This window comes from Dasypus novemcinctus, chromosome 16 (genome assembly GCF_030445035.2).
Source record: "Dasypus novemcinctus isolate mDasNov1 chromosome 16, mDasNov1.1.hap2, whole genome shotgun sequence".
NCBI lineage: Eukaryota > Metazoa > Chordata > Mammalia > Cingulata > Dasypodidae > Dasypus > Dasypus novemcinctus.
In genome coordinates, this window is record NC_080688.1 from 48,108,719 (window position 1) to 48,123,713 (window position 14,995).

General features: G+C 40.5%; 1 long non-coding RNA gene across 1 annotated transcript; it reads right to left on the minus strand.

Moving 5' to 3' along the window:
* Positions 1–226: 226 nt before the first annotated feature.
* LOC139436624 (uncharacterized) lies at positions 227–13,951 on the minus strand. Its single transcript, XR_011645905.1, has 2 exons — positions 13,562–13,951; positions 227–673 (listed from the first exon to the last, which is right to left on the minus strand). It is a non-coding gene; the product is annotated as an uncharacterized lncRNA (long non-coding RNA).
* Between the last annotated feature and the right edge of the window lie 1,044 nt (positions 13,952–14,995).

A 14,995-nucleotide genomic window follows, 5' to 3' on the forward strand; every position in this document is an offset into this window, starting at 1 on the left:
GCCGGCTTCGCCGGGCGACCCCGTCAGCCGAACCGCGCAACCCCTGTGAGACCGACCCCTCGTCTGCTGCCGGACCGACCCCTCGTCCCGAGCGGGACCGACCCCTCGTCCCAAGCGGGACTGACCCCTCGTCCTGAGCTGGACCGACCCCTCGTCCGCAGCCAGACCCCACCTCTACCGACCGAGCGAGCTGCCGCAATTACTAAGATAATCAAGGCACCAATGATGAGATAACTGGCTAGGGTTTCAGGGTGGAACATACTAACAAATTTCGCTAAGGCTCGTTGGACAAAACTTCAGTCCGGGATAGTTATTTGATCTACTCGAGTGTGATTAAGGGTGATGTTGATACGCGTTGAAGACGAATTGAAGGGGTAACAAGGAAGATTGAAGGAACAATTGGAGACCCAGGTTGCGGGGAATTGTGAGGCGGTTTGGGGCACTGGGAGGAAAAGTGGTGGGTGTTTCAACAGTGCTCAGAGTCCTTGTGTGGGTTGGGCGTCTGCGTCGTCGGATAGGGCCTCCTCATGGTGTCGTTGAGCGTCAGCGCTGCCGGCTGCTGAGTTGGAGGAGTCGACGTGGCGTTGGTTGGTGTGGTGTTGATAGTCATCGGCTTGAACTGGAGCAGGTCGGACGAGCCATGCAGGAACCCAAATCGGTTGATCAGCAGATTCTGGAAAGACACATGCAATGAGAGTGCACAACACACATCTCTTCCCAACTCCACGTTTGATGCCATTATGATGGTATCTTGAAACTGGCTATGATGAGAGCATTTACATGTCAAAATGGGCAAATGCTAGAGATCAGGGCTTTTTCCTCCTGTAAGGGCAGCTGTTAGATGTTCACCAGCTCACCACTGCCCCATGCCACCTATTCTGACATGATAAGATTGGCCTGGACTAGCAGAAAACAATGCGAGGATTAGAGTCTGGCCTGGTTTGGGTTGGCAGAGGACACAGTCACAGGAAGTAACAAATACTATATACACACTGTTATTTCTTGCTTTATTAATTTTAGTTATCTTACTCTCGCACTTCCTCTCACACATTCTTCTAATTATGTTAAATTAATATTCAATGTTTACATTATTTTAACTATGTAAATACTGTCCCCTGATAAAATAACTAACATATGATGGTTACATCTCCCTATTTGAAAAAAAATTTTCCTCATGAATTATTGACTCATTTTTCTTTTGCTTAGTTTTCAATGCACTTATAAATAATTATTCTCAAATTCAACAGATTTATAAAAATAGTTCTCAAAATAATTTCCATATAGTCAAAGACAGAGATGATTTATTAGTTCCACTTATTATTTTTAGGAGCCACTCCTCCCAGAGACCTCATTTTCCAACTCCAGTCTGGACTAGTTACTCTCTGGGTCTGCTGTATAGCTATTATTCTGAGAATTTCCTTTATTGCTTTCTAGTGTTGGAGCTCTATCTTCTGAATCCAATGCCTTGTTTTGTCTTTCCTTGCTTTTTAGATGTATACTTACTGTCCATCCCTTCATGAGGAAGGGTGCAAATGAAATAAATTTGATTCTTTTCACATATGAGAATGTCTATTATTTCTTCACAATTGTTTTGAAGGCATTGCTGTTCAAAATGTCTTTTAGCTTCCAGTGTTGTAGTTGAAAAGTTCAATACCAGGGTCATTTCAGAACCTGTGTATGTGAGCTAATTGTACACTCTGAAGGGATCTACTCTTTATTACCAGTGTTTAGAAATTTTGCAACAATGTGCCTTGGTAATGATTCCTCCCGCCTATTATTATAGTGAAAATGGAAATTCAAGACTTTTCACCCCCTTATTATTATTATTATTTTATAATTTCCTGTGGTCCTTTTTCCTCCAGGAACTCCTATTAGTGGCATATTGTACATTCTGGATTCATTTATCAGTTTTATCATTTCTCTGGTCCATAGCTTTGTCTTTCAATTCTACTTTTTTTTGTTATTTCCTTGATATTATCTTCCAATCCTTCTACTGAATTTTAAATTTTGAACTCTTTTTTTTAATCATTGTTGCTTTTTATAGCTATTTATTTTTTCATGGATGCAATTTCTTTCTCTTAGTCCTCTGAAGATATTAGATATTGTCTGAGGATAATATACTCTGAGGATACTAGAAATTTAGAAGTTTTCTTCTATTACCTGTTTTGTCTCTAAATCATCTAAGTATTTTTTTTATGTATGATTGTTTGATTCATTGTTCATGTTGTAACCTTTTGTTACTGTACTTTAATATTTATGATAAAGACACTGAAAAACTTTCAGTGACATTTTCTTTACATGGACAAGGTTTTTCCACCGATAGATTTGCTGTGGGTAATGTACCGACATTGTCCACTGGGAGATTTCCAAAGTCGTTATCTATAGATGTTTTCTTTGGGGATATTCAATTTTAAGAAGAATCCTACCAGTGTTCTGGGACTGTGACAAAGGAAGGGAGATAGGGACCTGCCATTCAGTATGGGAACTCCTATTTAATCCTTGCATGAGATATATTCCATTTGCCTTTTCTGAATGCACTTTCTACCCTTCTTTATCCTGCTCTTTGCCTTTGGAGGCTGCATTTATTGTACTAAGTGATTCTTTTTCCCTCGCTTTTGGTTGGTTTGAGCCAATGGGAAGCTCCAATGGGAGATAAAAGGAAGAGAAGTGAATGTCTCTTTCTTCTCCCAGCTTCCTCCCTGTTGTGTCCCCTTCAGCTGTCTTTGTCCCTTAAATGAAGATCACTTCTTCAAGGCAGCCTTTACATGACTCTTTCTTTCTGGGTTATAAGTATGTCATGGAGAATGACAGTGAATTGTAAATTTAATCACACTGATACCTAGCACAGCTGTGGTTGCAGGTGTGGTACTGTAGTATCTTTATTAGTGCAAGTCGCACAGAGTCCCTGGCTCCTTGTATGAAAATACCTTCTTTTCCATTTCCATTACTAAGATAAAACCAAAAACAGCTTACCTTTTTGTAATGGGAACAACCATTACAGTCTTGCTCCAAGGAATCACAGGTTGGGTTCTCTGGGAAGCACACTCAGAGAAAGAGTTTGGTGTTCAGGGTATGAATTAGGAATCTATACCGATGGAAGCAGCAGGCTTGAGCCAACCCCATGGTGAGTTATGGAATTAAAATAGCCTGTCAAGATCCAACATTAGGATGAAATAGCCAGGCTTTTATATTCTCTCTTGATCTGTCATTGAATGTGAGCTACACATTGAGCTGGGAAGAGTATAACTTTGGGTGTGGTGGCTCTCAGCAGCCGAGGCAATCTGTAAAAGGGGCTGACAGCTCAAGACTTACTGTAGACATCATTCCAAGCAACTCTGGTAACAAACGCTTCCTTGACGTGTATCTGTATGGTACAACTCTATGTCCATTTCACAAGCTCTTTTGACTCTTTTGTTCTCTGTCATGATAAAGTTCGTAGAGACTGATTTTCTTGTTGTCCCAAATAACATTACACTTAACCCATTACATTAAAAACATATGTTACTTGGACCTGGTGATCAGGAAACAATGAGCATCCTAGATTCCTTAGTAAGATATATGCTTGCCGGAAGTTGAAACAGAAACTTTGTGAAAGTTCATGGGCCTTTATCAGTGATGTTAATGGGACATCAGTGGTTTGAGGCATATTGGAACATTCCTTCTAAAGTGAGAGAAAATCTGCTATACCTTGTAGCACTCAATGCCTCGTGATCCTCTTTGGATTTTGGAGGCAAAATGTACTGTAATTAGGCATGCTGTACCAACCCATTTACTGGGTGAACCCATAAAGTTGACAATTTTTAGTGGGATCTTAAACAAGACAGAGCTCTGAAACCATTCTGGCTGCAGTTCAGGCAGACTTATGACGTGGATCCTCTGGCCAAGCAGAACCAATGGTCTACTCTGTCTGCAGTAGACAGAAATGCTATACATCGCATCTGGCAAGCCCCAATGGAAGAATCACAACATAGACACCCTGGAGCTTTGTAATAAGGCTATGTCCTACTCTGCCAACAGCTATTAATTAGAAAAGAATATTCTGACTGGCTGCTGGTCTTGGAACAGATTTCAATCTTGACCATAGAATACCCAAATTGCCAAACTTGTGTTTTCTGACCCATTGAACCATAAAATTAGATGTGCACAGTGCGTTCCATTATAAAATAGAAGCGGTATATATCAGGGATCAGCAAATTTAATCTATAAAGGCCCAGATAGTATTAATTTAGGGTTTGTGGGCCATATGGTTTCTGTTGCAACTATTCAACTCTGCTGCTGTAGCACAAAAGTGGCCATAAACAATATGTAAATGAATGAATATGGCTGTATTCCAATAAAGCGTTATTTACTGATACCAAAATTTGAATTTCGTATTTTTTCATGAATCATGAAATATTGTTCTTCTTTTGATTTTTCCAGCCATTTAAAAATTGTAACCATTCTTAGTTTGCAAAGAATTCAAACTACAAAACAGTTGATAGGCTGGATTTGGCCCATGGGCTGTCATTTGCCAACCCCTGGGATATGTAAAACCAGACACAACAAATTGCCTAAACAGAGACTCCCATGGTGCCTACTCTCCTTTAGTCCTCTGGTGATTGAAGAGAAGAGAAAAAGGTGTGCTTTCAGTATCTAGATAGATCTGCATGTATGCTGGCAATAGCAGGACATGGGTGGCTGCTGTACCACAATCCCACTGCAGTGGGCTAAACTTGGAGCAGTAAATATGTTGTCCACTTTCTGTTGAAGGAGAAATGTCCTGAGAAGTTGATGTACTTTCAGTAAAGAGCAGGTGATAATATGTTTTTACATTTAGGAACTCAGAAAGATTACAAGTGGATTATATGCAATTACAGGTGGAAGCAAGGAGATGTATGTGGATGGACTTTTGAAATGGACAGTGTGAATTTTTTTTTTTGTATTTGTGTCCCATGTAATAAAGCCAACTGGAGGTCATTCATAGTGGAACAGGCCCTCAATAATGGACAAGAATTTCACTCAATCAATGTCAGTTACCCTCTTTCTCCAGCTACCCAGTGCATGCTTAATAGGCCATGATAGCAAGAATAGTGGTTGTGCATGGGCTTACTAACATGGCCTAACCCTTTTCAGAGTTGATTTGACTACTGCTGCTTGTGGACTATCCATGGCTTTATTAGAGTTTGGCTCCTGTACTTACCTATTAATGGTTAAAAGTGGACAAGGGAAAAGCAAGAGATGGCATAGCAGATCATTTGAGTGACAAATATATTCTTCCCTGTCAAAATTACATAATAGCAACCATATATCATCATGATGAATGTATGTTAATCCATTTGTGCCTACTACTCTCCTGGCCCTAGAATCCCCAAGAGACCAGGTGCCAGCTAGAACTTTAAATTTAATGGGACTTTTAACATGTAACCTACCCTCCTTGAAAACCAGGACCTCTAGACCCACAGAACCTAGCATTGCAGAGATGGGAAGCATATATTCTCCAAATTCATCAGGAGTAATGGTGAACAGAGCACATGTGTTTTACCTCCCTGATTTCCTGACCCATATATTTCAGTAGGGACATAGCATAATATAATGGCATTAGATTAAGTCACATACTGTATCCTAAAGAACATGCATCATCCTTGAAGGATGCCATCTCTAAGTTGGTACCTCAGGTTCACCTTTATGAGGCTGGCAGGCTCTGAATAATAATGTATATGGTAAGACCAGTGGAATCCATTGTCATGAGCTCACTCACCAACCTCCTTTGCCAGAAAGTGTCCCTGATACAAAGTTATATGAAGCATTGAGTACTGGTTGAAATGAGCCAAACTTATGCCTGGAAAACATGTCAATCCCTCTCTGGGTTACTAGTTTCAAAGGTGTCCTATTATCAACTTGTCAGCAACTGGCACTGATCAGTCTCTCTGAGGGATACACTGTAGTAGAGGTTCAGTATTTTATCTATTGCCAACAGGCTAGAGATTTAGCAGCAGAAGTAGTAGATCAGCCTCAGGAAGAGGGAGCCCAAACTATTAGACCTATGCATAGCAGCCATCTTCTGCCACCATTGCTACAACTGTGCAATTCATTGTGCAAACATTTGGGTAGTTAAGCACAGAGGCTGCTGGCTTCTACAGCTAGTCTTCCTGTCCATTTAGTTGTTTTGTGCTTCACTTGCAGTGGATGTACCCTTATGGGTATTTAATATGTGCCCTTTCCCATGGGTCCAGCTTATAATATCTCTTCACCCAAACCTATTTGTCTCCAAGCTTTCAGTCCCTGACCAAATAGCCAAACCATTCAGCACTGCCCTTGGGTCCATATGTATGTATGTATGTATGTATGTATGTATGTATTTTTGAGGTACCAGAGCCAGGGAATGAACCTAGGACCTTGTATGTAGGAAGCTAGCATTCAACCACTGAGCCACATTGGCTCCCCTCGTTGCTTTTTTCCATTTGATTGCTTGTTGTTGTTTTTTCTGTTTGTTTGTTTTTATAAGGCACCAGGAACCAAACCCTGGAACTCCTATGTGGGAAGCAGGTGCTCAATCACTTGAGCCACATTTGTTTCCCCATATTTATTCTTACCTTGGCGATTTCACTCTCCATGCAAAGCTCTACCTACCAGAAGGATTTCCCTTTATCGCTGTCTTTTAAAAGCAACTAGTGGGGTTGTAGTGCAATAGCAGTCCATTCTTGGCTCATTCCAGAATATGGAGCCATCCCATCTACAAAACTGTCCTGAGAATTTCCTCCTTTATTTACTAGTTATAGGGAACTCCCATGAGGCCATATGAATTTTTAAAGGAAAGGCTAAATGTCTATGTAATGGTCATGAGTTACATGCTGGTCTGGGCCACTTAATTGTGTAGCTTATTTATCCCCTTTGGATCTGCTTGGGCTTGATACAAGCTGAATCATTTTGATTGTATGATATATCGCTGGTGGACCTGCTCAATCTTACAACTAGTTTATGACGGGTGCCTCTAATCACACAGTTGTTTGATGACCTGTGGTCATAGCTCTGTTAGTTATTAGGATCCAGTACCACACCAGGAGTTGCATTTGGAATGGTATATGCTTCGATACTGCCAAGTACCGAATCTTGGTTCAGATTTTTAGGGGTTTGGGAAGCACTTTTCTATTGGGGCTTGCCAAATACTCTTCATGGTTTCTAATACCATGAGGTCTACCTTGTCATATGGTGTCAGCAACAGAATTATTTGTTCTGTAGCCTGGATTCATTCTGTCTCTCTCTAAAATGGCAGCCTTCTGCATCACATGATGAATGAATAAGAAAGTATTCCCAAGTGTGATACATTGCCTTCAAAATCTGAAGAGGCTTACTGAATGCTATGGTCCATAATATAGAAGGTGTTAAATGCAATAACTTGCCCTTTACCTTGGAGGCACAGTTATAACATGCCCCAGACCATTGACCCCTAAAAACTTCATGGATGTGGCAGCCCTTAAATTTTTGTAGGGCTTATCTCCACCCTCTATTTGGTGGTTTGAAGCTGTATGTACCCCAGAAAAACATGTTCTTAAATCAAATCCATTCTTGTGGGTGTAAACCTATTGTAAGTTTTGACGAGGCTACTTCAGTAAAGATGTGACCCACATCATTCCAGGATGGGTCTTAATCCTATTACTGAAGTCCTTTATAAAAGAATGAAATTCAGGCAAAGAAGGAGAAAGCCACAGAAGGAAGAAGGTGAAATCAACAAAACCCAGAAGAGAAGGAAGATACCAGCAGATGCCACCATGTGCCTTACCATGTGGCACAGAAGTAGTCGGTCTTCAGGGAGAAAGCATTGCCTTGATGATACCTTGATTTGGACATTTTGCTGACCTCTAAACTGTAAACTAATACATTTCCATTGTTTAAGCCAACCCATTTCATGGTATTTGCTGGAGTAGCCTAGGAAACTAAAACACTCTGGAGTACTTACATTTTATCTGGACAGACTACTTATTGCTTTTTTTAAAAACCAGAGGCTAATGAATTAATAGCTTTTTTATTAGCATAAACTATTTACCAGGCACAGAAAGACAACATTCTTTCTTTGAACTGATTCATTGAAAAGTGAGAGCAGTTTGGTAATTTAAAAGGCAGGAAAGCTCTTCTTACTTTTCCAGTTCAGCGCACACATGTGTGGAAATCTTTCATCACTGGTTGTCTGCCACACTCTTTGCCAAGAGGCCTAAGAATCCTGATCAGCAGGAGTTCAAGAAGCTCTTTCAACCTTGATTTCACTCAAATTCTGGCCCAAAGAGTTTCCTGCTGCTGCGGCAGCTGAACTCTCATCTTGACTCACTGCTCTTCTGTTCTACTTACTGCTTTTTGCTTATCAAATCTGGTTGCCCTAATATCTACAATATAGTGAATCAATGTGATGGTCTCTGGAATGTTCAGATGGCCCAGGGCCATTTGGACCATGTCATGATAAAGAACAGAAGAGCTGTAGGATAAGAGTGAAGGTAAGCTGTTGACCATCTTAGTAAAATCCAAATCGATTCTGATTCTCCTTCCTCACGGTATAGAAAAATATGCATTCTCTAGTGTATTCAGTACCTGAGTCTTCCTTTTAGTTAAGTTTGTGGTAATCTACTATCATCTGTCATGATTGCTCCAGTTTTTCCAAGGGCCAGACTGGTAAAATAAATGGGAACAAAATTGTGGCACTAATCTCTCCCATTCTACTCAGGATGTGATATTGTTTCTGGTTTACCATCTTGGCAGAGGTTGGAGGTAAAATTGGAAGCAGAGATTATCCCCGATCTCTTTAGCCTCCCCAGGCAACTAAATAGGACACGAGATCCTTATTGTCAGAGTTACCAGGAGTTGAGGTGGTCAATTAAGACAATGAGCTAAACTGAAAGTAACAATTAATTGAGACTTTATTCACTTACTGTGATGGTATAAGTAAGAGACTAAACAGTAAAGAGTGCTAGCTTCCTTAATGGTCTATTTTTTCTTCACAGATTAGCACTGGGTGAGAATCAGATGTATCAGCACAGATGGGGGTGGTTCGTCTCATTGAGGAAGAGGAAGTGAGAAGGGCTAGGAGTGGAAAAGTACTGAGAGAGGAGAAAAGGTTTTCAAGACTCCTATCTTAGGAGATTTCTGCAGAGGCACCTAGACAGTGTCTCAGGCAGGGCCTCTCCTGATAAGGAGGAGCCTGGTAAGAGCACCACAAGCCAGGAGGGCCTGACTCCTTGACTGTAACTCCAGAGACCGCAGTTCCTCGGCTGTGTACCAAATCTGGTGTGGGGAGGGCAGCTTTCTTTTATGAGGCCTACCAGGTAAAGGCCCTTTGTCATAGCCTATGGTCAGGCCTGAAAAATCACACATAGGATTTGACCTGGAAACAGATTCCTCAGTGCTGCCTGGGCAACTGATTACCAGGGGAAACGTTGGTTTGTTACTATACCATGGAACTAGGAGGACCATGTCTAGAACCCAGAAGATTTACTTTTGGGGGAAGTCTTGCTTAGTACTCCTTTTTCCACTAGACTTATCAATGGAAAATAGAAGGTTAATAAAAACAAGAACACCATAAACCCATCTCCTACAGAAATGAAGGTTTGGGTCACCCTAACAGGTAAAGCACCCCATTCAACCAAGGCACTGGCAGAGAGTAAGGGCACATGGAACAGGTGATAGAGGAAGGCATTTCTGATTACCAGCTGAGACTTCAGAGACACACAAAATATCCCCCAAACAATGGCAGTTATGCTTATGCTATTGTTTTTTCTTCCATTTCTTACTGCTATCTTTTTTTAAAAACATTACTAGTGGCTAATGTTTTAGGTTCAGTTGGGAATGACAGATTGATCACACCCTACTTTGATTTAGTAGATGATGGGATATCATTTGTGCTGTGGCTTGGGGACAAACTTTTCGAATGGATGAAGAAGAGGAGATGCTAAGGGGCAAAAAAATAAAAATAAAAGGTGAATTATTTTGGATATCTTCCATTTATTTCTCCAGATCCAGATCTATTCTCCAAATTTTCCCACGGTCTCTGCTCCTGTAGGCAGTTCTGTACGGACTACATTAAAAAATCTCTCTTCCCTTCTGGCTTCTGATTGGGTTTGGCCAATGATAAGAACAGGCAAGAGGTTGGGGGCAGAAAAGAGAGGGAGGTGAGGGTATGCATCTTTTAGCTTTCTCCCTCCAGGTTTGCTTTTGATTGGCCATGACCCTCAACCCAAGGTTACTGCTCTTCTCATGGTGCTGCCCTCTACACAATACTCTCCTTCCCATTTCCAGTAACTGCTATCTCCCCTCATCCTTTCAGACCTAAGGGTGGTAGCAGCTACTTTCGATTTTCCGATTTTCCTACTCTATGACTTTGTAAGTAGTCCTTTTGCTAAACCTTCCTTCAATTATCCAAATTAGTGTGTACCTTTGGTTGTGTTGCAACTCTAATTTATAAAATCGCCTTCTCATTATTCTGAGCCTGGTGTACTCAAGTTTGAGGATTTTGTAATTATTCCTTAATAGTAATTGGTTCATGGTGAATATTCCAAATTGATTACTGTTTTCAACTTTTGTTTATCATTTACTAATATTCTTCCTGGCTCACACCCTTTCATCAAGCATCCACAGAATGAAGTTTAAATGCTTTGGCAGGCTGCACAAAGTCCAGGCTCCAGCCTTATCTGATTCTGCTTTCCCCTAAGCATTCCACCTTCCAGCAACACTCAACGACTTTGACTTCCCCAGAGGAAAAGATTCTCTCCTTGCTTCCCGGCCTTGGCACATGGCTGCCCCTTTACCGCAGCTGTTTCTTCCCTTTGCTTTGCCAACTAACTCTTGTCTTTCGAGACTCAGATCTAAGTGTCATCTCTTCTATGCAAACTTCTTCTCATACTACTCCTAGCACATTACTCTTTGTTCACACAGGATGATGTACAAATTTTATTTTAAAATTTAACACATTTTAAAACTATTTATTTGACTGCTTTCAATAGACTCAGTAGTCTTTAAGGGATAGAAATATCCCTTTTGTATAAAACACAGTAAGTATTTTATAACTGTGTGACAGTGGGAGGGTTTGGGCGGGGTTTGAGAAGGGTGAGCTGAACTGTCACAATTCTCTGCATTCTCCTAAGAGCCACAGAAAGTGAAAATATCTAAGGTCTGGGAGTCATTCAGGAATGTGCCTGTGGAGTTCACCTAGTAGGAGGGACGGCACCTGGGCCTGCTCAGAGGGTGCTGTGCAGAGATGTGATGCTGGAGAGTACAGCCGCCTTCTCTTGGTGGGGTACTGCTTTACAAAACCAGAACTCATCTTCCTGTTGGAACAAGAAGACCCATGGTTTATAGAGGAAGGATTTCTAAACAGGAGCTACCTAGCCAAGGAAGCATCAAAAAGAAATGTATGTCTTGGGAAGCAGATTTGGCCTAACAGATAGGGCATCCATGTACCATATGAGAGGTCCAAGGTTCAAACCCAGGGCCTCCTGACCTGTGTGGTGACCTGGCCCATGCGCAGTGCTGATGTGCGTAAGGAGTGCTGTGCCATGCAAGGGTGTCCCCCACATAGGGGATCCCCACACGCAAGGAGTGCCACCATAAGGAGAGCCGCCCAGTGTGAAAGAAAGTACAGCCTGCCAAGGAATGGTGCTGCACACAGGGAGAGCTGACACAGCAAGGTGACACAGCAAAAAGAGAAACAGATCTCCCATGCCCCTGACAAGAATACAAGCGGACAAGGAAGCACACACAGCGAACGGACACAGAGAGCAGACAACGGTGGGGCAGGGAAGGGGAGAGAAATAAAAATCAATCAATCAATCTTTAAAAAAGAAATGTCTTCAACACTTTGTCTCCTCACCTAAATGTCTAAGTTCATCACTTATAAGTTCTACTTTCTACCTAACTTCAGGAGATAATTCTACGAAGGTTTTCTGTTTATTTTTTTCAAATTCTTAAGAATTCCCCTTTCTTCATTAAAAACAATTTTTTTGTTGTTTTTTAAACAAGCACCGAGTTATTTAATATCTATGCTCTGTTTCTTCCTTAGGCTTCAGGAAAGCCTTAGTCTTCAGGAAAATCATCCTGCTTTTGAGGTAAAACCTTTCCTTCTCCCCTTTGATACAGCAATTTCCTCTAAGTTTTATTCCTAATTCTTTTCCTATACAAAGTCTCACTTATCAGAGCAAACAAATCTTCCTCAGGGTTTACTAATTGTTATTGTACAGTAGAGATCCACAGTAACTTCATTTGTCCTCTGATTCCAGTCAAACTTTCAAGAAGTTACTCAGCAAATAAATGACCAGCTGGGTGTTTTAAACTATAAACTCTTTTTAATATGCAGCGAATCAATTAAACATTGATTTTATCCAAATATGACATATCATCCCATATTTCTTATGAGTCAAGCTAATCTGCTGTTTTTAATACTCTAAACCTGATTTAGGCCAAAATGACAAAATAATCATTTTGATTTTGTAATCCTTTACGTTATGAAACATAACATCACAGAAAAATGCACAAACCAGTTCAATTTTCAGTTCAGGATTTAGTAGTCAAAGAAACTAGAATAAAGAGTTTAATTCCTATAGTTTCATAAAGTGGACCATTCTGCTCTCTGACCCCAGGTTGTTCCCTAACTATAAACAGATGAGAGGATGAATGTAGAGAAAATTTGTAGATTTTCTATAGTTCTTTTTCACACAAAAGACACAAACAGGATCAAAAAAAAAAAGAGAAAGGTACAGGATATAACAGATATTTTTAATAATTATTTTTCAAATTGCTCTTTGAGCAAACATCCAAACACCTCCCTTGTATTTCAATAGGCAAGAAGCAAAACTGGAGTTTGCAAGCTTCATTGTAAGGCTAATTTGACTTTTTAGTCAAAATACCTAATATAAGGGCAATTTAAGTTATTGAAATATACTTACATTAGCATCTTTTTCCTTGTTTCCATGTGATTTAGAAGAGTGAATGAGACTGAATCACTTACGGGAGTTCAGGGGGAAATGTCAATTTAGCTCAGTATAATCATTCAACTAGAATTCTGTATTGGGAGAACAGAATATCCTACTTCACCATTCCATTCCAAGTAATATTTAATTGCTTTTTGAATCTCTTCCAAGTTCAATTAGTGTTAATTTAGTGTGTAACTAAATACATTACCCTAAAATAATTAGGAATGGTACAGCGTCTTCTCTAACATATGTGATTTATATTAGCAGCCTTGGTTCAGAAGATTTTTAGGGAAATGGGTAAGCTATTTTCTCAATGTGATGTTCTATTCTCAACCGCACATTCTCACACACACTCATATACATACAGACTTAATTAGCAACAGACTCTTTGTCATTTTGGGGGCTGCCACAGGCTGCCAGTGCTTGTGTTGGGTATGGTCCAAATCCCTTGGCATGATGTTCTTGGCCCTCTGCGATCTGACTTCTACTTTACCTCTTGCCTTGTATCCCACACTCCAGTTCCACATGTGCCATGTTTTTATTCAATCTCTGTGTTTTTGTTTTTGTTGTGCTATCTGCTTGAAATGCCCTTTACCCATCTGAAACACACCCTCTCATATTTCAAGGCTCACCAGGTATGACTCTCCATTTGTCCTTCTCCTTCTGCTCTTCATTCTTCCCCATCCCACTCTGTGTCCCATGGACTGATGTTGGAGGTCTCCCCATCTCCGTGTTCCCCTGACCACTGACTTGCAACTGTGTTTGGCTGGAGGAGACATTAGCAGAAGGCTGGAGGGCAGGAAGAGAGAGATATGGGTATATGCTCCCTCCACTCTTCACTTTCATCTCTGCTGGATTTTGGTTTGGCTGTGACTTTGTTCCTCCAACCAAGATTATGGTTCCCAGAGCCACTGGTAACAAACCTTCCCTGTCCTTCCCTGTATCAGGGTGTTAATGTCTCCACTAACTTGTCAGTCCTTAGGAGCTTCACCATCTCAGCCTGCATCTCTGTAAGCTCTTCTCACTTATGGCTTTGAGTGAGCCATTGGTCTCTTGCTGGCTCACTGACTAATACAGTTAGGCTCTTTATGACACCACCTCTGGGAGCAGAATTGTTCTGTGATCTCACTGTACCCATTGAAGTCTTATACCACATGACCTGGCATATTTGAGTGCACTGTTTATTTGAAAGTTTATTTCTTTCTAGAGTCAAAGGAATCTTTCTTGTATCACCAGGGTCAAACAAAGTGTCTAACACTTTTTTGTTCCTCAGCAAATATATTTTGAATAAATCATACATGGTTAGTATTATTTATGACAACTAACATGTTTTTCTAAAACATTCTCTATGTGGCAGTTTTCTTACAGACATTATCTAATTTACCCCTCACAATAATTGTACAAGGTGGGGATTAAATCTCATTTTACAGAGAAGTAGAATGAAACCTAGAGAATATAAGTAATTGGTTCAAAGTCACAGTAACGAAAGAGCGAACCCAGCTCTCTTTTATTCCAAAGCATATATTCTCTAAACCATTATACTATAATGCCTAGATAATGATGGGTTCCTACAGAAACCCACAGGGCTAACAAAATTTAGTTAAGACACTAGGAAAAATTTTGAGTGGTTTTCTGATATTTTCTAAGTCATCCCATTCATCATCTTGAGCCTTGCTCAGGGACAAACATCTGAGTGTTACCTACGTTAACATGTTTGGTCCCATAAGAGTAAAAAAGATAACATTTAGTGCAATGTTGTGGTATTATGTATGAATTTTGAAAGCTTTAGTTGGAGAAAGTCCACACAATTTGATATGTCAAATTAATTATTTAACTTTTGTTTGGAAGTGAATAATTCCTTTGTCATGGGTCAGGGAGGTGGTTGAGAAACCCACATTCAGTAAGGAATGGAAGGTAAAGGAGAAACAGTAATAATTCCAGTTGGAACAGATTTCGATGGAGGAATCAAATTGAAAACCATGTATCTTAGGCTTGTGCCTGGATCCACCAAGGCATCAATGCACTTAAAAGGGTTACACCTTGACCATTTGTTAGCAGACACATGG